The sequence below is a fragment of the Erinaceus europaeus genome, chromosome 4 (assembly GCF_950295315.1).
Source record: "Erinaceus europaeus chromosome 4, mEriEur2.1, whole genome shotgun sequence".
NCBI lineage: Eukaryota > Metazoa > Chordata > Mammalia > Eulipotyphla > Erinaceidae > Erinaceus > Erinaceus europaeus.
Window position 1 is genome coordinate 126,115,692 of NC_080165.1, and position 12,402 is coordinate 126,128,093.

General features: G+C 37.9%; 1 protein-coding gene across 4 annotated transcripts in view; it reads right to left on the reverse strand.

Annotated features, from left to right (window-relative positions):
• Positions 1-12,402, reverse strand: part of NCOA7 (nuclear receptor coactivator 7) — a 202,331-nt gene that overhangs the window by 152,034 nt on the left and 37,895 nt on the right. The window contains exon 1 of one of the 4 annotated variants that reach the window (XM_060190506.1): positions 206-223. The exons of the other annotated variants lie outside the window; for them this stretch is intronic. The gene's annotated coding sequence lies outside the window, so the exon portion shown is untranslated. Of the gene's footprint in view, positions 1-205; positions 224-12,402 lie in introns of those variants that run through there. 4 annotated transcript variants of the gene reach the window in all.

The following is a 12,402-nucleotide window of genomic DNA, read 5'->3' on the forward strand; positions in this document are numbered from 1 at the left end:
GCTTCTGAGTTATCTTTGATACATTTTCTTTTTTTTTTTTCTAGGTAGAGTTAGGGCCTTGTGCATTTATGATTTCACTATTCCTGTCCCTACTCTTTTCATTGTATTTTTTACTTCAGAAAGAGAAAGGGAGAAACACCACAGTATTGATATTACTGGAGCCCACCCCAATATCATGGCACTCCCAATTGTCAAGCACGCTTACCTGGGACATGCACATACCCTACCCAGGGATTTGTCTTCTGGCCCCATCTTTGATTCTTCAAGAGTAATCAGTTGATTCTGGTAATAGTATTGAGAAAGAAAAAAAAAATTTTTTTTCTTCTCTACCTTCTGCCTCAGTAGATGGCAGATACTGTCTTACTTTAGAAAGAAAGCCAGTACATTCCCCAATCTTGTCCCTAGGGAACTCAGATTCAAGCACTAAGTTGCTGACAATTCAGTCTGCTTTATTTAGTGCTGACTCTCATTTGTAAATCCTGTATCACTCTGTGTCTTGCTTACTTCACTTCAATTTGGCCTGTTATCTCTATCACTCATTTTTACTTCTAAGAAACAAACAAACAAAAAAAGCCAAATAGGTAGGCAATTTCATCTCCACTGGTATAGTATAGCACAAAGTGAGTGTGTGTATGTGTGTGTGTGTGTGTGTGTGTGTGTGTGTGTGTGTGTGTGTGTGTGTGTGAGAGGGGGGTAGTAACACTTTTTTTATGCAGACTTTGTTTGAAATGGTAATGGGGCAAAAGGGAAGTAAAAATGCATGAGCATATACCTGCAACATGGCTAAAATAACAGGTCATCACTTTAAAGCACAAGTGAAAAATCAGGAGAATGGAGCTAGTTGGAATGCCAACTAGAATCTGCAATATATAGAAGACATAATATGGAAAGTGTTGTTATACACCCAACATATGGAGGATTATAAGACATTCGAATTTTACTTTTTGCCAATTATCAATATATAGAGACCTTCAAAGTTCCTTGAAAGATCTGAGATTCCCAGCTTTGTTGCAAATTCCCTATTAATATGGTCACACTAAAAATCAAAAATGACTAGTTAATTACACATATTTAATCACTGCACCATTATATCAGTGAATCCCACTTACTCATGTATAGATCTATAATACAGTTCTATAAAATTCAACTTAACATAGTTGAATAAAGACTATAGCATAACTAGTAAAACCATGGGCTGTGAGTTTAGATTCACTGGAATATATTATAGGATCTGCCACTTCGTGGTTTTGTAATCTTTGGCAAATGGATATAACATTTATATAAGGCTATGGTTAAGATATTAAGACCTACTTCATAAGGAGATTTTTATTATAGGCAAATCAGCCTGTTGTGTATAGAGTAAATGTTCAACAAATACTATTTTTCATTTATAGTGAATGACCATGAAGTGCAAAAGCATAAGCTACACCCATGAGAAACATAAAAATGAAGAACAAATAATATATAATAGCAAACAAATATGGCAGAAAAAAACAAAAGTGTTAATGGGTATGTCAAAAAAACAAACTATATCAAAGGACTCAAGAGAAGTATTAAGAAGGTCATGTAAAGTCCTTTGCATCCAGTGGCAGGGGAGTGCACATTTAGTTGGGGAGGAGGGTGCCAAAGACTAAAAGAGAAGAAAAGCATCAAGAAGAGTGTCATAATTAAAAATGGATCACTGCCAAAGTCATGTATCTGACATCACTGTGTATTAGGGTAAGATAATAAACAGCAATCCCCAATGACAAAAGCAAAGTTCGAAGGGGCAAAGTCTAAGATGTGTTTAAAAAATTAAAAAAAAAAAAAACCAAAACCTGACAGGAGATAAAGACAGGAATGAGCCATATTGTGCAGAACCTTAAGTCTGAAAGAATTTGAAATGCAGAAGTGACATAATCAAACTGTGCTTCTAAGAGACAGCTCTGGAAAGATACAGGGGAGATTGTGCAATTAGTACTTGATTTAAGAGGGTAGAAGAGGTTAAGACTGTTGAAATTTTCAAATATAAGTTTATGGGGGGAAAAAAAAGAAGAAATAGAAAGATCTCTGAAATCAGCGGCTGCTAGACTATATGAGCAGGTTATAAATTTTCAGAGTAAGGAGTAAAGCACATTTTGTGGGTCAGAAGTCAATTTTCTCTTGCTTACGAGTTACTGTAACAGCACCAATGGATTATTTCAAAAGCATGTGACAAATATATATCCAGATAAGAGTGACAATTTAAGTTCAAATTTAGGAGTCACTTCTGCTTAAGTGTCTTTCAACTGGCGGCAACAGCTCTCTCTCTCTTTTTTCTCTTTTTGTTAACTCTCTTTTCAGCCACCAGGTTCCAGATGCCAGCATGATGCTGACCAGACTTCCCTGGACAGACAACCCCACCAATGTGTCCAGAGCCCTTCCCTATTAGGGAAAGAGAGAGGCAGACTGGGAGTATGGATAGAAGTCAATGTCCATGTTCAGCAGGGAAGCAGTTACAGAAGCCAGACCTTCCACCTTCTGCATCCTACAATGAATGACCTTGGGTCCATACTCCCAGAGGGATAAAGAATAGGAAAGCTATCAGGGGAGGGGATGGGATACAGAGATCTGGTGGTGGGAATTGTGTGGAGTTTTACCCCTCTTATCCTATGGTTTTGTTAATGTCTCCTTTTTTAAATAAAAAAAAAAATTAAATAAAAATTAAATAAATTCTTTTCTTTTTTAAAGAAAAGAAAAAAAAGAAAGGGGGCGGGGCTGGCCAGGCCCACACTCCATGGAGTGCACATGTTACAATGTGCAAACACGTAGGCTAAAGCCCTCAGCCCCCACCTGCAAGGGAAAAGCTTCATGAGCCCTGAATCAGTACTATAGGTACCTCTGTCTCACTCTTTTATCGCCTCTTCCTACTCAGTTCTTGTGCCTGAGGTACTGAGGTCCCAGGTTCAATCCTCAACAATATCATAAACCAGTGCTCAGGTTAAAAAAAAAAAAAAAGACAATCCAATAGTTTTAGAGAGCCTTGTTGCATTGTACTGTAGGAAAAGTATTGTTTTGTAACAGTACTTTATATCATAATGACTCTGAACAATTTATTAATCCATGTTAGATGAAAAAATTTCAAGGAAAAGTATTTTTTAATGAGGAAAAACAACCCCACTCCCAGTATACTAACTACCAAAGTCTTTTCTAAATCAGAGCAATGACTAATTTTTCATCATGGCCCACAATAAAAATAATTTTAAATTATGTTAAATATGTACATATCAAGAAATCTAAAACAATTTTATGAAATATTATTTGTTCTTAACACACATTCTGATATTTTCTCTTTAGTCAGGTTTAATCCATTTAGCCTACAATGTTCATGCCATTAAAAATGCCTATTTCTAGCCAGTAAATTGATTGCATGACACCCAAAGGATTGTTACCGACAGCTTGAACACAGAACTAAATCAAGTAACTACATTTGCTTAATAGGAAGCAAAAAGCATGAGTCTAACCGTTAATGATTAAGTGATTATAAACCTTTTTTAATCTGTAGAAACAGATAATGATTTACTGAAAGCCACAGTAGAAACTAGTTGAGTATAGATATCTGTCCTATTAATGAATTACAAGCAAAAAATGTTTTCTTTTTGTTTTTTTTTGTTGTTGTTATTTGTTGTTTGTTTTTGCCTCCAGGGTTATTGCTGGGGCTCAGTGCCTGCACTACAAATCCACTGCTCCTGGAGGCCATTTTTTCCCTTTTGTTGCCCTTGTTATCATTGTTATTATTATTGTTGTTATTGCTGCTGTTGTTGGATAGGACAGAGAGAAATTGTGAGAGGAGGGGAAGGCAGAGAGGGGAAGAGAATGACACCTGCAGACCTGCTTCACCGCTTGTGAAGCCACTCCTCTGCAGATGGGGAGCCAGAGACTTGAACCAGGACCCTTATGCCAGTCCATGTGCTCTGTGCCATGTGTGCTTAACTCACTGTGCTACCACCCAGCCCCCCAAAAAAGTTTTCTTAACTGTAACCTGATCAGAACTCAATCCAGAAAAAAGGAAACAAGCCTTAAACAACAATATCATTCATATAACGGTCTAACTGATAATTAAATAATATTTTCAAATAAGACAACTTTTCATAGAACATCATTTAAAAGACTTAATGTTCTTACCATTAAAAAAATGCCAACCAGACTTCCCTGGACAGATAACCCCACCAATGTGTCCTGGAGCCCTGCTTTCCCAGAGCCCCACCCCACTAGGGAAAGAGAGACACAGGCTGGGAGTATGGATCGACCTTTCAATGCCCAGTTCAACGGGGAAGCAGTTACAGAAGCCAGACCTTCCACCTTCTGCACCCCATAATGACCCTGGGTCCATACTCCCAGAGGGATAAAGAATAGGGAAGCTATCAGGGAAGAAGATGGGATACAGAGTTCTGGTGGTAGGAATTGTGTGGAGTTGTACCCCTCTTATCCTATGATTTTTGTCAGTGTTTCCTTTTTATAAATAAAAAATTTAAAAAATGACTGAATACCAAAATAATCTGTAGTAATAAAAATTAAGATTCACAAAACATTTATATCCTACTCTAAAGAAGCTCTTTTAAATATTCTCAGTCTGTCCATTGGTCAAGAAATACTTAACACTTATTATATGCCAACCACGATTTAACAAAGCACCTGGAAAGCAACAAGTCCTTCTGAATGGCAGAAGTCCCCATCATCCAGATGACTCATTTGAGGTGAGTCTGATGTAAAACAAAAGCAAACAAGTAAGAGCTAAGAAGACCACATAAGAGAGTGTTCCTGGATAGATCACCACAGCATATGTCCATAGTAGCAACAATGGCTCAAGGATAACTTAGAAAAGGAAATCAAATGCAGTTTCCAGTAAAGTCAACTTTAAAGTAGAAACATTCTACTTCCAAAACCATTTAAATTCTTCCTACTTATAACATGTGCTAAGCCCATTGGCAGACAAAGTAAAAAATTAATACTTAATGCAATTGAAACGGAGACAACATGGAATGCAGAGAAATAATCAGGAATACAGACAAAGAGGAGAATTCAGGCTCAGATTCTCCACCTCATGGCTAAGTGATCTGGAGCAAAATATTTAACCTCCCAAACAGTAGAAGCCTCTTTTATATTTATTTCTATTCATAAGATCATTATGACGATAACAAAGCTCACTTTGTAAAGTAGCAGCAATATTAATATAAACTTTTCTCAGCATCAGCAGGAACAGTGACACAGAGAATAAACTACTAACAAAATAGTAAACAGATAAAGAGTTAGCATTTACCAAGCATTTAAAGTGGCTTTTTGCATTAGTAAAGTCATAGGCCCTTTGGGATATAACTAAAATAGACTTTCTAGATTCTTCCAATATGACAACCCCCAAATCTCAACTGCTATATTCTTACCTTTTAGGTTCCAGATTATTGAACAATTTGTTCTGCTTTATATCTTAATGCTTTTTAGCTACCAAGTTGTAGATGCTACCAAGATGCCAACCTAACTTCCCAGAGCAGACAATCTCAACAATGTACCCTGGAACCCCACATCCCCAGGCCCCTACCCCATTTGGGAAAGACAGAAATAGGCCGGGAGTATGGATAGACCTACCAACACCCATGTCCAGTGGTTAAGCATTACAGAAGCCAGACTCTCCACCTTCTGACACCCATAAAAATCTTTGGTCCATACTCTCAGCGGGATAAAGAATAGGAAAGCTTCCAATAGAGGGGATGGGATATGGAACTCTGGTGGTGGGAATTGTATGGAATTGTACTCCACTTATCTCACAGTCTTGTTGATCATTATTAAACCACTAATAAAGGATGCCAGGTGGTAGTGCAGTAGGTTAAGCAAGCTCAAGGACCAGCGCACGAAGCTCAAGGACCAGCGCAAGGACTGGCATAAGGAACCTGGTTTGAGCCCTGGCTCCCCACCTAAAGGGGAGTCACTTCACAACTGGTGAAGCAGGTCTGCAGGTGTCTATCTTTCTCTCCCCCTCTGTCTTCCCCTCCTCTCTCCATTTCTCTCTTTCCTAACAATGGCAACAATAACATTAACAACAAAGGCAACAAAATGAGAAAAAATGGCCTCCAAGAGCAGTGGATTCATAGTGCTCAAAACTATTTGCATAGTCTAAAAAAATCACTAATAAAAATAAATAATGACTTTTTGCTTTTTTATCAGTTAAAATGTGTATGATTAAGTATCTAATCAAAGTGGAAATAATAGTTTCTCCTCAAATCTTGTACATACTAAGAATATTGTCTAATGGCCTTGACAAGCAGGAAGAAAAACAAGCTACTGACTGTTAAGTAAAGGAAGGGCAAAAGTTCAGATCACACCATTCGACCATGTGGTATTTTCATTCTTGGCACTTACCTACCATCAAGAGACAGTGCTTAGAGATGGGTTGGTGATGCACCTGGTTGAGCACAAACATTACCATACACAAGCACACAGGTTAAAGTCCCTGATAGCCACCTGCAGGGGGGAAGATTCATGAGTGGCAAAGCAGTGCTACAAGTGCGTGTGTGTGTGTGTGTGTGTGTGTGTGTGTGTGTGTGTATCTCCCTTTTCCATCTCAATTACTCTCTGCTCTATTATTAAAAATAAATTAAAAAGAAATGAAAAAAGAGAGAGAGATAGGTCTATTTCAAAGTGAATTAACAATATTTATAAAAACACTTGGTAATATACCAAGGAAACAGAAACCATTTATCTATTGAGACATAAGGACAGGAGAATGACTTGACAGAATTTAAAAGCAGTTTTCAGAGTCATAGATCTATATTGTGGTAAAGGGCAAAATCAACACAGATTTTCCTTTCAATGTCTTCTACATACTCTACTAGTATAATCTGTATAAGGTACTGTGATTGTACCAATTGGTTCTTAGCCTTGACTTAACTACAATGATTTTGGGAGATCTTGTTTAGACTGTCCTTAGGTACACTATTGCAGAAAAATCTGCCATATGTTATCAGAGGTTGGCTTCCAATAGCTTCCATTGGAAATTCCACTCTGTAGATTCCATAGTTTAGTCAGCAAGCATTTGACAATATTTATAGTTCCCCACCAGCAGGAGGAAAGCTTTGTGAGTGCTGCAGGTATCCTTCTGCCTCTCTTATCTCTCTTTCTATCTCTCCCTCCCCTCTTGACTTCTGGCTGTCTCTACGCAATAAATAAATAAAGATAATTTAAAACAACATTTTTTAAAAAAGAAAATATATAGGAGTTGGGCAGTAACACACCAGGCTTAGTGCGCATAGTGCAAACAAAGCTCAAGGACAGGTTCCAGCCTTTGGCTCCCCACCTACGGGGGTTGGGGGGGGGTCGCTTCACAAGTGGTGAAGCAGGTCTGCAGGTGTCTTTCTCTCCCCTGTCTTCCCCTCCTCTCTTAATTTCTCTCTGTTCTATCCAACAACAATAACAGCAACAATAATAATGGGGAAAAAATGGCTTCCTTTAACAACAGTGGATTCATAGTGCAGGCACTGACCCCAGCGATAACCTTGGAGGCAAAAGAAAGGAAAAAAAAAAAGAAAAGAACAGAACAGAAAAGATCTGTGGTTTTAGTTTCCTCATTTCTGATACTGAAGAATTTTTTGGAGGGGTTACATTTAGCTTTCATTACTTGATCATTTTGGATTGTCACTGCACTACAATAAATTATGGGCTTGTTCTCCTCCCACCCTCCCCCATTCCTAGTAACTAATCATGTTGACTAACTTTTTTTTTTTTTTTTTAAACCAGAGCACTGCTCAGCTCTGGCTTATGGTGGTGCAGGGGATTCAACCTGTAACTCTGGAGCCTCAGGCATGAGAGTCTCTTTGCATAACCTTTATGCTATCTACCCTAAATGTTTTAATAGCACAACTCATTTCCCCCCATCCTGCTACCCTTATGCCCCTAAGGTTACACTTGAATTTGGATTTGTTTTTCTTTCCATTGTTTAAATGCTTTTCACAAGAGGTCAAGAGAAACATAACAATTAAACTTTACATTTCTCTATGGAAATAACTCTGCTGTTCCTCCAGAAAGCTTTTATCTTACACTTTTTTAAAAAATCTTTATCTGTTGGATAGAGATAGTCAGAAATTGAGAGGGAAGGGATGATATAGAGGGAGAGAGACAGAGAGACACCTGCAGCACTGCTTCACCACTTGTGAAGCTTTCCCCCTGCAGGTGGGGACCAGAGACTCGAACCCGGGTCCTTGTGCACTGTAACATGTGCGCTCAATCAGGTGTGCCACCACCTGGCCCCTATCTTACACTTTTTATCTTACACTCTTAGTTTCAGTGGACTTTCTTTACTGTGGACTTTTCAGTGGACTTTCTTTACTTTTACTTTCTTTTCTTTTTATTTAAGAATAAAAAGTGGCTAAATTTGTGCAGGTTGTTCACAAATTAATCATTACTTTTACTACTGGAATCAATCAGGATTAAAACTGAGAAGGAACTGCAGCTTTTTAAAAATCACTATGTAGGGCTTCCATAGAAAAAAGCAACACATGAAAAAAAATTAAGGGAAAGAAAAATAACCTTCACCTAAATTAACACCTTACAAAAGATATCTTAATACAGATCTCAGACTTAAATATAACATACAATGATATATAATATAATAAAACTTCTAGGAGAAAAGTGAAAGAAAACCTTCAGGGCCTAGAACTGAGCAAAGAGTAGCTATGCTTGATACCAAGATCAGAATCCATTAAACCAAAAACTAATAAATTGAATCACATCAAAATTAAAAATATTTGCTCTGCAATACATATTAAAGGATGAAAGAAAGCTTAGACAGAAAAGATTAGCTAACTACATATCAAAGGACTAGTACTGAGAATGTAGCTTGCTGAGAAATAGAGGAGTGGTATAGAAGTCTCTCCCCACTCCCTTCAGTATCTATGATAAAAGAGTGGTGGGACAGTGCTATGGGTGCCTCTACTTTTCTCTCTCCCTCCCTTTCTGTCTCTCTCATAAAGGAGAGGAAAAGAAAAAGATATCCACCATGAACAGTAGAGTCATGTGCAGGTTCTGAGCCCCAGCAAAAACATGAGTGGGGCGGGGCAGGATGAGAAGTCATTGCATTAAACAAGAGAGACAGACAGTTAAAGCAAATGTGAAAAGATGTTAAATTTCATGGATCATTAAAGAAAGGAAATGAACATCAAAATGATGCATCATAGCTGATTTGTCAGAAATGTGAAACAAAGCAGTTACAATGTGAAATGCTGATGAGGATTCAGAGAAATTAGGTCATTTATACATTATGGATGGGAAGAAAAATAAAATGATATGGTCACTCTGGAAAAGACTATGCCAAGTTCATTTTAAATAGAATTACACAGAGATATATCATTTGACTCAGCAACTTCACTGGACATTTATCTCCAAAAATTAAAACAAGTCCACATAAAAACTTATACACAAATGAGCACAACATCTTCATTTGCAATAGTCACAAACAGAAAGAAATGGGTTGATGGTTTAAAAAAAAATGATACTGGGGCTCATCCAGCAAAGAGTATGCTTTGCCATACCCAAGAATACAGGTATGAGCCCCCAACAACACATGGAGCAGCATTTACAGCAAACACTATGGCATCTCATTCTCTCTGTCTTTCCCTATCACACCTACCTCTCTGTGGCTGTTTTGCAAGGCTGGAAGACGACTGCCCTTTGTGGAAGTTATATACATTTTTTAAAATTATATATAGAAGATAGTGAAAGGAAAGTCTGCCAGTAAGTGGTAGAATTGTGCAGAAGCAAAGCCCCAGCACACATCATCATCATCATCATCATCATGAAAGAAAGTTACGGTACTTTCATACCATTATCTCAGCAATAAAAGCGTACATGTGGTATGTGCAGTAACTTGAAGACGTCTCAGTTGAGATGGCATGAACATTTTTGTTCAAATTAATTAGCTGAAACCTAACACTCGATATGATAGTATTAGGAAGGAGGATATTTGAGAATTAGGTTGTGAAGGTAGAGCTGGTCCGGGAGGTGGAGCACTGATAAAGCTTTGGACTCTCAAGTATGAAGGTACAGCTGGGGGTGGAGAAGTGGGATGGGGGTGGGTGAGGGGGAGGATATATATATTGCCTTTTGCAAACCAGGCAACATGCTCTAGTCAAGTATAAAACCTGATTATACTTGTAGCCTAATCTCTGGTTCACAGCCTCCAGAGCTATGGGAAATAAATGTCTACTTGTAAATTATTCAGTCTGTGGTCCCTTGTTATAGTAATCTGCTAAGACTTAAGTCATCAAGGAAGTAGCCATAAGGGAGAAAAAGACCATCTCAAATAACTTGACTCCATATATAGTATTTTGAAATGACAAAATATAGAGATATAGGACAGAATAATAGTTGTCAAGAGGTAACGACCAGAGGGACAGACGTGATGGGGCTACCAAAAACAATTTTTAATGAAATTATTCTACATCTTTGTTGTGATGGTAGCCACACAAAACTACAGGTGATTAAACTGCATGCACATATAAATGAATGCTTGAGCCTAATGAAATCTGAATAAGTGGATTATATCAATATCAATTTCCAATTTACATCATATGACCATTATGAGAGGTGTTACCATTGTGGTGAATCAGACGAAGGGTGTAGATATTTCTGTGCAGTTCTACTTACAATCATGCGTGAACCCCTAATTATCTCAGAAAAAAATTTTTTCAAAATCACAACATAGTTCTTACTTATTTTAATTATCCTTTTTCTAATGTTTTACCCAGTAGATGTCTGCTTCCTAAGTTACCTTGGAACTACACTCTGTAATACCACCAGTGGAAAACATTCACCACTCCTAGTAGTTTAACTCCCGACTTTCCAAAAACTTTAATTCACTGGTTTCTCTTATTGATTGGAACAGGCTCTTTCAGGCAATTTGTATTTGAATACTGAGCTTTATATTGCATGAAATGGGCCAAACACTTACTTTACAATTCGGAGTTCTCTCATAGGAAGTGGAAAATCCTTCACCATGCATTTTTGGAGAAGATTAATTATTATTAAATCACTAATAAAAAATTAAAAAATAAGTGTGCACTTAGCACACAGCAGACAATTAAATGTTTTCCTCCTGCTTCTTCCCATTAACAATCTAAAAACTTAGCACAATTTCTGGATAAAAGCATCAAAAAAAGGAAAAAGAAAAAAAAAGCTTTTGAAGGGCCACATTTGGAAAACAGGAAATAGATTTATAACAAGCATAGTTTGGGAATCAAGGAAGTGATAAGCCAGAATTCAGTTCTTACTTTAATTCTGGAGATCTTAATTATGATTCTACATCTATATTCTCCCTCTGAGTCTGAAAGTATTCCAGCTATGGAAATTATTTATGCATGTTTTAGCTTAGCATTAATTTTATTATGATTTGTGGATGACTACCATGTAGATGCTCCAATCTGCAAAAACAGTAACCATGAACTAGATTACTTTTACTCAGATAACTGCAGCTAAATGTAGACATGCCAGATAAATAAGCCCTAAATCATGTTTTTAAAATGATACTAGTCAGAAAGATAGTGCACCAAGTAGGGTGTAGGCCTTGTCTTGCATATGGCCTACACCTTGAGCCCCAACACCACAAGGGAGTGCTATGTCACACTAGAGGAAGCTCTGGTACAGTGGTATCTGTTTCTCCATTTCTCTCTGCTTCTCTCTACCTGAATGAATATGCTGCCTTGAATGGCATAATCACATATGGTAAGGCCATGCCTCCATAAAATATAAAAATAAAATGATATAGACACTAATGATAAAATTCCATCCATTCAGGTTCCAGACACTACCATGATGCCATCTGGAATTCCATGGGCAGCCAACTCCACCACAGTGACCTGGAGCCCCACTTCCCCAGAGCTCTGCCCCACTAAGGAAAGAGAGAGACAGGCTGGGAGTATAAATTGACCTGCCAATGTCCATGTTCAGCAGGAAAGCAATTACAGAAGCCATACCTTGCACCTTCTACTCCCCATAATTATCCTTGGTCCATGCTCCCAGAGGGATAAAGAATAGGAAAGCTATCAGGGGAGGGGATGGAATACAGAGTTCTGGTGGTAGGAATTGTGTGGAACTGTACCCCTCTTATCCTATGGTATTGCCAGCGTTTCCATTTTACAAATAAAAAATTTTTTTAAAAAAGTTCCATCCATTCCATCTACCTACAAGGATAGACAGAGGCAGAGAGAGAGCAAGGAAAAGAGAGAGAATTAAAGTGACCATAGCAATGAAGTTTCCATCAGTGAGGTGGGGACCAGGCTCAAACCTGGGTCACACACAGCAAGCAGCGTATTTATTATCCGTGGGAGTTATTTTGCCGGCCCTCAAGGCTATGTCTTAATAATAGAGTCCTGACAGGAAATAAGCTTTAAATATGCCATG